Raw genomic sequence first — 15,220 nt, forward strand, 5'->3', positions numbered from 1 at the left:
GAATAAAAATGAGTCGACCTCTGATATTTATGCCTTTTCTTGGACCCATCTTTCTGTTAGTTTGTGTTGTCCAATTTTGATATGGCAGAGTTTTGTATCTCATTATATATTATTTTGTTATAATTTTCAAAACACAAACAAACAACGACATGAAAGGCAGAAATCATCAAAATCCTTTTAGTGATATAACACTATTGTTGTTACATCCTTATATCCCTTGTAGATGGTGCTTACAAAGGATGCTGGTAGCTCCCACCAATGACACACACCAGCAAGAAAAGAGCCTGAGTCTTTAAAAGATGTTTATGAATCAAATCATAGGCTGCATTTCAGTGACTAAAGTTTATAAATGATATTCTCAAAATATTATGTTAGATTTGATAATACATGTGTAGAACATATTATCTTTTTACTTATGTTCTCTACATGTAAAACATTATATTAATATGTATAGATAGTTACATATTCTGTAAATATTTTAAATACATATAAATATTAATTTTGTGTTTTATCAAAGTCTTAAATTGTTTCAGTTAATGTCTGTTTTTAAACATATTATTAACTCGGTAAATGTCCATGCTTTATACTTAAACTAATTAATGACTTTAGATACTCCTCCTCAAATATTTGATATTACAACATGATAGGAAGCATGTGATTATTAAAAGGCCTTATTAGCTTTAACAATGATATGTTACTGACTCTTAATTATTAAGACAAACTCTTAAGACACATACCTTTTATCAAAAAGTTGAATACACTGTGGGACTTTCATAAAGTATGAGTAAGTTTAATAGATTTTTTAAATGATTCACTTTTAATTTGTGTGAGACCATTGTAGCTATACTCATCATTAAAGTTAAATCCACTTTCGTAATTTTTATTTAAAAATATAGAAATTAATGTAAGACAGTTTTTTTTTTCCTTTGCCAGTTTATTCCTGCCTTGCTACTAAGTCCATTCTTTCAGTGGCATTAGAACTGGCTTGGTCTGTAAACAGTATCTATTGAAGACATTCTGAAACAACCATAGACACCAAGCAATATCTGGATTCTTGGACTCTCCATTCTTTACCCACCATGGTTAGATAATTAGACCATAGCCTGTAAGTGAGTCTATGTATAAAAAATTCCTGTCTAGACATCTGGGCACCTCCCCTGCCAGAGGAGAGGTGTTCTCCCCGCCCAGGAGGGCTTTGCTGAGCATCCGGGAGAGCCATCTTGGTTCCTGGAACCTGCCTAGACGAGACTGTGCAGGTGAGATTGTGGACTACAGAAGCTAACAGCTTCTGGGACAAGTCCTGTTTCAAGCCTTCATCTTCTGCCAGGAGGCAGGTCCGAACACCAGATATCTGTGCACCTTTCCTGCAAGAGGAGAGCTTGCCTGCAGACAGTATTCTAACCACTGAAACTCAGGAGAGAGTTAGTCTCCCAAGTCTGCTAATAGAGGCTAGCAGAATCACAAGAGGAACAAGCTCTAACCAGAGACAACTATAACAACTAACTCCAGAGATTACCAGATGGTGAAAGGCAGACTTAAGAATCTTACTAACAGAAACCAAGACCACTCACCATCATCAGAACCCATCACTCCCAACTCAGCCAGTCCGGGGCACCCCAACACACATGAAAAGGTACACGCAGATTTAAAAGCATACATCATGATGATGGTAGAGAACATCAAGAAGGACTTTAATAACTCACTTAAAGAAATACAGGAGAACACTGCTAAAGAGTTACAAGTCCTTAAAGAAAAACAAAAACAGGAAAACACATCCAAACAGGTGATGGAAATGAGCAAAACCATACTAGACCTAATAAGGGAAGTAGACACAATAAAGAAACGCTGGAGATAGAAACTCTAGGAAAGAAATGTGGAACCATAGATGCAAGAATCAGCAACAGAATACAAGAGATGGAAGAGTGAATCTCAGGTGCAGAAGATTCCATAGAGAACATCAGCACAACAATCAAAGAAAATGCAAAATGCAAAATACAAAATAATCCTAACTCAAAACATCAAGAAAATCCAGGACACAATGAGAAGACCAAACCTATGGATAATAGGAGTAGATGAGAATGAAGATTTTCAACTTAAAGGGCCAGCAAATATCTACAACAAAATTATAGATGAAAACTTCCCAAACCTAAAGAAAGAGATGCCCATGAACTTACAAGAAGCCTACAGAACTCCAAATAGACTGGACCAGAAAAGAAATTCCTCCTGACACATAATAATCAGAACAACAAATACACTAAATAAAGATAGATTATTAAAAGCAGTAAGGGAAAAAGGTCAAGTAACATATAAAGCCAGGACTATCAGAATTACACCAGATTTTTCACCAGAGACTATGAAAGCCAGAAGATCCTAGACAGATGTTATAAAGACAATAAGAGAATACAAATACCAGCACAAGCTACTATACCCAGCCAAACTTTCATTATCATAGATGGAGAAACCAAAGTATTCCAGGACAAAACCAAATTCACACATTATCTTTCCAGGAATCCAGCCCTTCAAAGGATAATAACAGAAAAAAAAATCAATACAATGATGGAAACCACATCTTAGAAAAAGCAAGAAAATAATCCTTCAACAAACCTAAAAGAAGACAGTCACAAGAAGAGAAAGCCTACTTTAACAGCAAAAATAATAGGAAGCAACAATTACTTTTCCTTAATATCTCTTAATATCAATGTACTCAATTCCCCAATAAAAAGACATAGACTAACACACTGGTTACACAAACAGGACCCAACATTTTGCTGCTTACAGGAAACCCATCCCGGGGAAAAAGACAGACACTACCTGAGAATAAAATTCTGGAAAACAATTTTCCAAGCAAATGATCTGAAGAAACAAGCTGGATTAGCCATTCTAGTATCGAATAAAATCGACTTCCAAAGTTATCAAAAAAGACAAGGAAGGGCACATCATACTCATCAAAGGTAAAATCTTCGAAGAAGAACTCTCAATTCTGAATAGCTGTGCTCCAAATGCAAGGGCAGCCACATTCATTAAAGAAACTTTAGTAAAGCTCAAAGCACACATTGCACCTCACACAATAATAGTGGGAGACTTCAACACACCACTTACATCAATGGACAGATCGTGGAAACAGAAACTAAACATGGACACAGTGAAACTAACAGAAGTTATGAAACAAACGGATTTAACAAATATCTACAGAAAAATCTATCCTAAAACAAATGGATATACCTTCTTCTCAGCACCTCATGGTACCTTTTCCAAAATTAACCATATAATTGGTCACAAAACAGGCCTCAACAGATACAAAAATATTGAAATTGTCCCATGCATCGAATCAGATCACAATGGACTAAGGCTGATCTTCAATAGCAACATAGATAATAGAAAGCCAAAATTTGAATGGAAACTGAACAACACTTTTCTCAATGATACCTTGGTCAAGGAAGGAATAAAGAAAGAAATTAAGGACTTTTTAGAGTTTAATGAAAATGAAGCCACAACATACCCAAACTTATGGAACAATGAAAGCATTTCTAAGAGGAAATCTCATAGCTCTGAGTGCCTCAATAAAGAAACTAGAGAGTGCACACACTAGCAGCTTGACAACACACCTAAAAGCTCTAGAACAAAAGGAAGCATCTTCATCCAAGAGGAGTAGTAGATGGTAGGAAATAATCAAACTCAGGGGGGATCAGCCAAGTGGAAATAAGAAGAACTATTCAAAGAATAAACCAAAGGAGGAGATGGTTCTTTGAGAAAATGAACAAGATAGAAAAACCCTTAGCCAGACTCAGTAGATGGCACAGGGACAGCATCCTAATTAACAAAATCAGAAATGAAAAGGGAGACATAACAACAGATCCTGAAGAAATCCAAAACACTATCAGATCCTTCTACAAAAGTATATACTCAACAAAACTGGAAAACCTGGATGAAGTTGACAGATACAAGGTAACAAAGTCAAATCAGGATCAGGTTAATGATCTAAACAGTCCTATATGCCCTAAATAAATAGAATCAGTCGTTAATAGTCTCTCAAACAAACAAACAAAAAAAAAATCCAGGAACAGATGGGTTTAATGCAGAGTTCTATCAGACCTTCAAAGAAGATCTAATTCCAGTTCTTCACAAACTATTCCACAAAATAGAAGCAGAAGGTACTCTACCAAAATCATTCTATGAAGCTACAATTAATCTGATACCTAAACCACAGAAAGACCCAACAAAGATAGAGAACTTTAGACCAATTTCCCTTATGAATATCGATGCAAAAATTCTCAATAAAATTCTCACTAAATGAATCCAAGAACACATCAAAACAATCATCCATCCTGACCAAGTAGGTTTCATTCCAGGGATGCAGGGATGTTTTAATATATGGAAATCCATCAAATTAACTCATTATATAAACAAACTCAAAGAAAAAAAACACATGATCATCTCATTAGATGAGGAGAAAGCATTTGACAAAATCCAACACCCATTCATAATAAACGTCTTGGAAAGATCAGGAATTCAAGGCCCATACCTAAACATGATAAAAGCAATCTACAGCACACCAGTAGCCAATATCAAAGTAAATGGTGAGAAGCTGGAAGCAATCCCACTAAAATCAGGGAGTAGACAAGGCAGCCCACTCTCTCCCTACCTTTCAACATAGTATTTGAAGTCCTAGCTAGAGCAATTTGACAACCAAAGGAGATCAAGTGGATACAAATTGGAAAGGAAGAAGTCAAAATATCACTTTTTGCAGATGATATGATAGTATATACAAGTTACCCTAAAAATTCAACCAAAGAACTCCTAAACCTGATAAACAGCTTCAATGAAGTAGCTGGATATAAAATTAACTGAAACAAGTCAATGGCCTTTCTCTACACAAAGAATAAACAGGCTAAGAAAGAAATTAGGGAAACAACACCGTTCTCAATAGTCAATATAAAATACCTTGGTGTGACTCTAAGGAAGTGAAAGATCTGTATATAAGAACTTCAAGTCTCTGAAGAAAGAAATTAAAGAAGATCTCAGAAGATGGAAAGATCTCCCATGCTCATGGATCGGCAGGATCAATATAGTAAAAATGTCTATCTTGCCAAAAGCAATTTACAGATTCAATCCAATCCCCATCAAAATTCCAACACAATTTTTTCAACAAATTGGAAAGGGTAATCTTCAAATTCATCTGTAATTACAAAAAAACCTAGGATAGGAAAAATCTCTTCTCAAGGATAAAAGGAATCACCATGCCTGAGCTAAAGCTGTACTACAGAGCAATTTTGATAAAAAAAAAAAAAACAAAACTGCATGGTATTGGTATAGTGGCAGACAAGTAGAAAAATGGAATAGAATTGAAGACCCAGAAATGAATCCACACACCTATGTTCACTTTATCTTTGTCAAGGGGTAAAAATCCATCCAGTGGAAAAAAGACAGCATTTTCAACAATTGGTGCTGGCACAACTGGTGGTTATCATGTAGAATAATGTGATTTGATCCATTCCTATCTTCTTGTACTATGGTCAAATCTAAGAGGATCAAAGAACTCTACATAAAACCAGAGAAAGTGAAACTTATAGAGGAGAAAGTGGGGGAAAGTCTCAAAGTTATGGGCACAGAGGCAAAATTCCTGAATAGAACAGCAATGGCTTGTGCTGTAAGATCTATAATCGACAAATGGTACCTCATAAAATTGCAAAGCTTCTACAAGGTAAAAGACACCGTGAATAAGACAAAAAGGCCACCAACAGATTGGGAAAGTATCTTTATCTATCCTAAATCAGATAGGGGACTAATGTCCAATATATATAAAGAACTCAACATGGTGGACTCCAGAAAATCAAATAACCCCTTAACAAATGGGTCTCAGAGCTAAATAAAGCATTCTCTCCAGAGGAATACCAAATAGCTGAGAAGCACCTGTAAAAAATATTCAGCATCCTTAATCATCAGGGAAATGCAAATCAAAACAACCCTGAGATTCCATGTCAGACCAGTCAGAATGGCTAAGATAAAAAATTCAGGTGAAACAGATGCTGGCAAGGATGTGGGAAACAGGAACACTCCTCCACTATTGGGGGGATTGCAAGATTGTACAACTACTCTGGAAATCAGTCTGGCAGTTTCTCAGAAAATTGGACATAGTACTACCGGAGTATCCCACAATACCTCTCCTGGGCATATATCCAGAAGATGTTTTTTTTTTTTTTTTATAAACATGAATCTTTTAATTATCTGTAAAAAACTTTCCATTTCACCAATACATATAGTTAGTTCTAACTGGTAAGAAGGACATATGCTCCACTATATTCTTAGCTGCCTTATTTATAATAGCCAGAATCTGGAAAGAACCCAGATGTCCCTCAACAGAGGAATGGATACAGAAAATGTGGTACATTTACACAATGGACTACTACTCAGCTATTAAAAAGAATGAATTTATGAAATTCCTAGGCAAATGGATGGACATAGAGGACATCATCCTGAGTTAGGAAACCTAATCACAAAAGAAGTCACATGTTATGTACTCACTGATTAGTGGATATTAGCCCAGAAACTTAGAACGCCGAAGATATAAGATACAATTTGCAAAACACATGAGAATCAAGGAGAACAAAGTCCAAAGTGTGGACACTGTGCCCCTTCTTAGAATTGGGAACAAAACACCCATGGAAGGAGTTACAGAGACAAAGTTTGGAGCTGAGTCGAAAGAATGGACCACGTAGAGACTGCCATACCCGGGGATCCATCCCATAATCAGCCTCCAAATACTGACACCATTGCATACACTAGCAATCTTTTGCTGAAAGGACCCTGATATAGCTGTCTCTTGTGAGGCTATGCCAGGGCCTAGCAAACACAGAAGTGGAGGCTCACTGTCAGCTATTGGATACATCACAGGGCTCCCAATGGAGGAGCTAGAGAAAGTACCCAAGGAGCTGAAGGGATCTGTGACCCTATAGGTAGAACTACAATATGAACTAACCAGTACCCCCTAGAGCTCGTGTCTCTAGCTGCATATGTATCAGAAGATGGCCTAGTCTGCCATCAGTGGAAAGAGAGCCCCCATTGGTCTTGTAAACTTTATATGCCTCAGTACAGGGGAACACCAGGGCCAAGAAGTGTGAGTGGATATGTAGGGATTGGGGGGTCTATGGGGGACTTTTGGAATAGCATTGGAAATGTAAATGAAGAAAATACCTAATTAAAAATAATAATAAAATTCCTTTTTATATATGTAGAACAAGAGATTAGTTCTACAAGTTTTGCTACTCTAGCAAGCCCTCAATAATACAGAACATTTATATAATATTTTTATTTTCTCATTGTCCATTCTCCTTAACTATCTTTTATATATATAGCCATCTCCAAACTAATCTCCACTTTTAATATGATAATGAATGATATTGTGAACTATTTTACTTTTAGTTATAATATGACATTAAATTTCTCTGACTACATTTCTTTAAATACTGCCTTGAGTCTTACTAATGGTCAAGTGATATAAACTGAAATTAGTGACTTTGTGGTTTATCACTGCATATATATATATATAAGAGTGAAAAAAATCCTATAATTTACACTAGATTTTACTTTATTTTAAAAGCAGTTTTTAAAATCAACTTAAAACTTTTTCCTTTGACAGTATCTAATAATAATTACTTTGAAAATATTCTAAAATTTCAGTTTCTATTTGTAGTCCTGATTTTTAATTTTATAATTCTACATATTTAAAGGTTATTTGCAGTACTACCATGAGAATAATACCAATTTCAGTAACTGGTAACTACATGTAGTTTAAATATTAATCAATATTTGTAAAAATTATTACTTTTCCTAGTCTCATTGAAAATTCTATGGAAAGACACTATGAAGAACTCTATTATAAATTTTCAATGTGAAGTCTACCTGACCCAATAACCAATGGGCTTCACATGCCAGCAGCTGTTATTCACTCGGAGGATCTACAATCTTCAGATGCAGTCTTTGTATCATTTCTTTTGGGTATGTGTGTGATACCCCAAAATATGGAAAGATGTGTCAGTATGCTCTAAATAAGGAGGTAAAAATACGTTTTTCACTACTATAGTATAATGTTTTCAGCTGAGGCAACTGTATCAATGTCAAGAAGAAGAAGGAGAAGAAGAAGGAGGAGGACGAGGAGGAGGGGGAGAGGGGAGGGGAAGAAAGGAGAAAGATGAAAGGAGAAGAGAGAAAGGATAAAGGAGAAAAGAGAAAGGAGAAAGGAGAGGAAGAGGAAAAAGAAGAAGAGGAAAGAAGAAGAAGAAGAAGAAGAAGAAGAAGAAGAAGAAGAAGAAGAAGAAGAAGAAGAAGAAGACGACAAAGAGGAGGAGGAGGAGAGGAGGAGGAGGAGGAAGAGGAGGAAGAGGAGGAGGAGGAGGAAGAGGAGGAGGAGGAGGAAGAGGAGGAAGAGGAGGAGGAGGAAGAGGAGGAGGAGGAAGAGGAGGAGGAGGAAGAGGAGGAGGAGGAGGAGGAGGAGAATCTGTAGCCACCTCTGTAAGTTAAGAATATTCCTATTCAATTCCAGGAATTTTATCCTATCTTTAGTCTAACTCAAATTTTTTTTTTTTTAGAAAGTCCTTAAAATTAAACTTTTAAAGTGTGTGAGAATGGCTTTAAAATACGTAGCTTAGAATTTAAAATACCCGAGGGATTACTATAAGGCCATAAAATGATATTATCACCTAAATGCCTAATTTCCTATGAGAAAATGACTACTAATGAAGCATATTATTTCCAAGAGTGTAAACAGTAAATGAAAAAACATGGAGGGAATGAGAGATCAAGAAAAAGAGAGAACGAGAGAGAATAGAGATTAATATTGAGGCAGAGAGGGGCAAAAATGAAAGAAAAAAGAAAAGAAAAAAGAAAATGAAAGGAGAGGAGAGGAGGGGAGGGGAGGGGAGGGAAGAGGAAAGAGGAAAGAGAGAGGAAAGAGGAAAGAGAGAGGAAAGAGGAAAGAAAGAGGAAAGAGGAAAAAAAGGAAAGAGTAAAGAAAGAGGAAAGAGGAAAGGGGGAAAAGATAGAATTCAAAGAAAATTACAAAAGGCAGGTAATACTTTGAATCCGTGGTCACATGAATTCTAGCAATGAGTTCCTTCTCCCTCTTATGACCTAGTTCATTTTTACCCTGAAACAATATGTTTTCCATGAGGCCTCATTATCTTTCAGGGCATTGACAGTAACATTTTTTATTATTATTATTTTATAAAATGAACACTATGGTGTGTAGGATTATTTAATTTTTTTTTCATTTCTAAATTCTGCCTATTTTTAAAATAAGGCCTAGAAAATGCAATTCTGGAAAGGAAGGTTCTGCAAATAGGGATATGCAAAATGCTGTGACTGAAACAGGAATTTAGAGACTCTGAGGAAGTCTGTTATCAGTGAGAAATTTAAATGCATGTCCTGGTAGACTTTATTTTGTTTTATTATTTTGATTTTATTCAGAGCTGGTTTAATTCGTGGTGTGGTCAGAAACATTTCTACAAAATCGCACTATACAAAATAAGGAAGAGTTTATCTAAGTAAGAACAACCCACAAGTACTGAGTCAATGAATTAGTGAATCACATAACCCCTACTGTAGACAATCACTGCATCAATAGGCCAATGTCCATCCCAACCTCAAGCTCCTATGGCTTTACTCAGTGCAATGGATATCACATTCTCAATGTATCTGCCTGCTGAGAATGTGTGTGTATGTGTGTGTGTGTTTGTGTGTGTGTGTGTCTGTGTGTGTCTGTATGTGTGTGTGTGTTAGTTCTTAGGAACTGCAGGTACCTACAGGTATTGCTGGAAATTAAGGTATGAGTCTTTTGAGGTGCCAAAGGAAACCTAGGTGTCCCTTCTCAGTTCTGTCTTAATGGCCTACAGCAGAGAAAATCTAAATATTGTGGATCCTCTGCAGGGACATTCAGAAGTCACTCTCCTGAAAAAAAACTGATGTCTTTCTTTATCTGACTAACTTATGCAAGACTCCTTTGGCAAATTGGGACTCCATGGTTCTATTTTCTTAAACTGTTAAAATTTGAGTCGAAAAATTATGATTCATGAGTGGCATCACTGCAGTGTTATTCACACTAAAATTCTGATGGGAAAATGTATTAGATCCTTTATTGACTTTAATAGATGTGAGCAGCCTGTTGAGGCAACCACTACCATGAATCTTAGAATACAAATTAGAGCAAATCCCATCATAATCTATGATTAAAATGATATTGATGTAATAATTCTGTTTAGGATTAATGAAATTTACCTGGAATGCAAAACAATATGATATTTTCTATCTTTCAATGTAGTATCTAAATGCATAAGAAAGGTTCTATGATCATTTGATTTTAGATAGTTGAGTAAAATATTGCTTCATATCAAAAGTTGGGTTGATAGTGTTGTTTGCCAAACTCTGAGTCATGTCTGATGCAGCAAGGTATATGACTTTTAGAGTTATGTCATCAGTCTCAGGATAAACTAATCAGAAATGTACAGTAATATCTGGCATTTGAGATACCATGGGCTTCAAATATGCACAGCATCTCCTTCTTCACTCCAGGTCAAGGTACCTACTGCTTATTTATAAGCTCTCTATGTCACAAAGTAAGTAACGATAACTAAAGAGAAGGAAATAAACCGTCTTTCCACCTGGTTACACACATATTCTGTAAAGCCAGAAATATGCCTGACCATCAGTTTCTTACGCAGATGAGAAGTGACTCTTCTCACCCTTGCAAATTACCCTTTCAAACTACTACTGTGTCATCAAATCCTCAGAGCAAGATACACGGTTCCTGTTTCCTTTCCTCTCAGCACAAAATAGAATTGGTTTCCCTAAGAAACAGCTAAGCATCTTGAGAGTATCATTTGATATCATGTCATGCCCCGTTCTCCTATGAGTGGGTTCAATTTGCACAACTCACATCACAAAGGGCTAACATTTTCCTATTTGGAAAAGAAAAAAGAAAAAAAGAGAAGTAAACGTGAAAATGATTTTTTTCTTTGATAGAAAAGTTCATTAGAAGAGAAGGGAATTTAGAAAAAGAAATACAATGTTGATTTAGTACAGTATAGGTTTTACCTGAAAGGGAGTAAAAACAAATGCCTAGTGGGTCAGTTTCATTGGGATAGTAGACAACCATGAGATATACTGTGTTTTAATCGCAATTTATGTTTTATTCTCTTATTGTCCAACATGTTCAAGGGGGCAGTGTTTCCCTGAATCCCCAACATTCAAAGGCACAGAGAAATTTGGGAAAGCTTATCTGTATTTTTACCTAAAGGCATGCACCAAAAATTTGAGCATATTTAACTTACTGTATGAGATGTCCTTAAACCAAAATATCAAGACTGTGTTCTATAAAACCAAAGCCAAACACTGAATGCAACAGTGAAATTTGAAAAGAATGAAAAATTCATGATAAACAAACAAAAATCCTTGGTCTTTCAATGAGAGATAAAAATGTTTGCAGATCTTTTCTGATATGAAAGACTATAACCTTTCCCACCAAACCAGTAAGATAACTAAAATAATATTTCTGCCTACAGCATTTGAGGTACAAGAATTAACATTTAGAAAAACATCAAAATTTCTAAATTAATATGCATATTTTGAGGCCTTCTTAAAATTGTATTTTTCATTTAACTTTCTTTTTTGTTTTTCTCTATTAAATTTTCTTTTTAAAATTGTTTTATTTATTTACATTCCAAATGTTGGCCCACACTCGGTTCTCTGTCCAAGAGTTATTTACCCCAGCCCCCTTCACGTTTTCCTCTGAGAGGGTGCTCCCCCACCCTCTCTCTTATCTCTCCACCCTCACCTCACCCCTTCCCGACATACCCCTTCTCTGAGTCATCAAGTCTACACAGGATTAGGCTCTTCCTTACCCCAAGACAGTCCTCTGCTACATATATGCCTCAGGCCACAGACCAGCCTACATTTTCTCTTTGGTTGGTGGCTTAGTCTTTGGGAGCTCTGAGTGGTCCGGGCTACTTGATACTGTTGGTTTTCTTATGTGGATGCCATCTCATTTAGCTTCTTCAATTTTTCCCCAACACTTCCACAAAGGTCCCTGCACTCAGTCCAACGGTTGGCTATAAGTATCTGCATCTGTCTCAGTCAGCTGCTGGTAAAACCTCTCAGAAGAAAGCCATGCTAGGTTCCTGTCTGCAACACGATATCGAAGCAGTAATAGTATCAGGGTTTGGTATGGATCCCAAGTTGGGTGGGTCACTGGATGATCTTTCCTTAAATTTCTGTTCCATTTTTTCCCCCTGTATTTCTTTTAGACAGCAACAATTCTGGGTCATTTTTTTTGAAGGTAGGTTAATGACCATATCCCTCTACTGGTTTCCTGGTCTATCTACTGGAGGTGGTCTACTCAGGTTCCATCTTCCCACTGTTGGGTTTTTCATCTAAGGTCACCCCCACTGAGTCCTGGAAGTCTTTCATATCTCAGATCTCTGGGACTTTCTCCAGGTTTCCCCTCCCTCATGCCCCTTAGATGCATATTTTCATTCATACTCATGGCCCTCTGGCCTTCTCTCCTGTCTCCCCCTATACATGATCCTGCCTCAGTTTTCATTCCCTTTCCCTTCTCCCACTCTGGTCCCTCTCTCCCTCCCTCTACATCCCATGATTATTTTGTTCCTCCTTCTACATAGGTCTGAAACATCCTCACTTATGCCTTACTTCTTGTTAACCTTCTTATGGTCTGTGGGTTGTACCCTGATTATTCTGTAATTTTGGTTTAATATCCACTTATCAGTAAACACATACCATGAATGTCCTTTGGGGTCTGGGTTATCTCACTCAGGATGATATTTTCTAGTTCATTTAAGTTTCTACAAAATAAATTTTGATCATATCATTTTCTTCCTCTCTTCCTATATACTTAACTATATTAACTCTAAGCTCTGATAAAGTATTAAGCTGTCATAATTTAGCTGTCAGTGAGTTTAAAATCAAAACAATATACCCTGTAAAAAAAACTGAGTAAACTTTATGCATTTCCACTACTTGGGAAATAATTTTGTTTCTGTATTCAACATATAATTGTTTCTAAGAGCTATTTAAGTCCATAATTGTCTCATTTGGGCTCAGCATGGTTACCAGTTAAAAGGTTTTTCTTCAAGGAGTCCATAATGTTCTTTCATATAACAGGCTGTTTGCAACTCTTTGGAAAGATGATGGACCCTTCTTGAGCAGGGAGAGATTGCATCTCAGCTCAACACAAAGTCTGTTTAGTATGCCAGGCTTTGAAACCTGAGACATAAGAGGAAAAGGGTAATAGAAATGGGAGAAATAATTTCAGCTTTGAAGCAATGTGTCCCAGGTGTCTTAGATAGAATCTGTTAACTGCAAGTTTATTCCATGAGGATAAATAATGCCATAATTAAAGGATGTCTTTCGCTAGCAATTCAGTTTGTATATGATGATATAAAATCAGATTATCTGTTGTAATCTTAGATATTGCTCTGATTATTCAATTAGCTATACTTGAAAATGTTAACTACAGTCTAGGGAACATTTGTTTAACTTGTTCTTTGCATGGAATTTAAAAAAATTACTAAAACAAAGACAAGTAGTCAACTGTGGTGATAAATAAAATTAGACAATAATTTTATATTGCTATTTTATCACTCAAGCTACATCTAATCCTCTACTATTCATATATATTTAAAATATTCTAAGTTTACACTGAATATGATTTTAAAATGAACAAAACTTAGCAAGTATTTACTTTCAAGGTAGGAAACTTTTGTTTTCTGTATAGGCAGTGTCCTGAGGATGGGCTATATGGCCCATGTAGGAATGACATTTTTTTTGGGGTGTGATTCAGCTGACACTCATATCTAAATTGTAAGTGACTATGTGTCACCTATAAATGCTTTTTTGGAATAGTGATAAGCAGAGGAATTTTCTGACATTACACTTAGAATAAAGTTATTTAGACCATAAGCAAATAATGGAAAACCAGAATAAAGTCTTCATATACTCCCTTCAGATAGTAAAACTGTAGGTAAATGAGACATCTATTTAAACTTCTTCATTCTCCAAAGAATAATTCATTTTATACTTGTTAGAATAGCCAAGATCAAAACCACAGGTGACAGTTCACTGTGGTGAGAAGGTTGAATAAGAACATTCCTCCATTGCTGCTGTGAATATAAGCTTGTGTAGTACTATGATAATCAAAATAATTATTGCAGTTCCTCAGAAAATTGGAAATCAATCTACCTCAAGATACCACTCTTGAGGATATTTCCAGAGGACATTCCATCCTACAACAAGGACACTTCCTCAGCTATGTCCCCTGTGACTTTTATCATAATATTTAGAAATTAAAAACAACCTAGATGCCTCTCATTTAATAAATGGATAAAAAAATTGTGGTATAGTTATACAATGGAGTACTAACCAGCTGTTTAAAAAAATGATATCATGATATTTTCAGGCACATAGTAGATACTAGAAACAATTATCCTGAGTAAGGTAATCCAAAATCATAAAAACAAATATGGGTATGCTCACTTATGAAAGGATATTAGCTATTAAGTAAATGATCATCAAGCTACAATCAACAGACCCAGAGAGGTTAGGTAAATTGAAGCATTCTAGGGGGCATGCAAGTATTTCCCTGTAGTGAGACAGTAGAATAATTCTGTGGGTAGACTGGGGGCAGAATGGGAGGTGAGCAGGAATGTTCAGATAAGGGGTCTGGAGTAGAGGGAGATAGTATAGGGAGAGACTAGAACTTGGGGGGAAATTTGGGAGTGGTGAAAACCCAGTACAGTGGAAACATCCTGTAATTTATGAGGGTTATCCTAGTGAAGATATCCTAGGTTATCCTAGTAAGGAGCATATGGAGCCTAAACTGTCCAAATTTTGTAGCCAGGCAAGAGTTCCAGTGATGGGATTCAGTTGCACTATGTAAAGTTGTTGTGTGAGAAAGGGGTCCCATGGAAATTCCCAGATAAACCAAGCTGATGATAGAACAGAGGTTTGCTTTTGGAAAAGCGAAAGCAGTGGACCCATTGCTGGGATCAAAATCCATACATTTCATTGAACATAGAGAGGTAGAGATGATACCTTTATGCCTTTACTCCTATGCTCTAATCTTTTGGGTGCAGAAAGGTACTCTGTAGTCTACTGAAAAAGAAAACTGGACACCAATTCATCCACAAAATCTTCAACATACAATCTGTCCTGCTTA

The sequence above is a fragment of the Mus caroli genome, unplaced genomic scaffold (genome assembly GCF_978045245.1).
Source record: "Mus caroli unplaced genomic scaffold, Mus_caroli_1 scaffold_3, whole genome shotgun sequence".
In the NCBI taxonomy this organism is placed as follows: domain Eukaryota; kingdom Metazoa; phylum Chordata; class Mammalia; order Rodentia; family Muridae; genus Mus; species Mus caroli.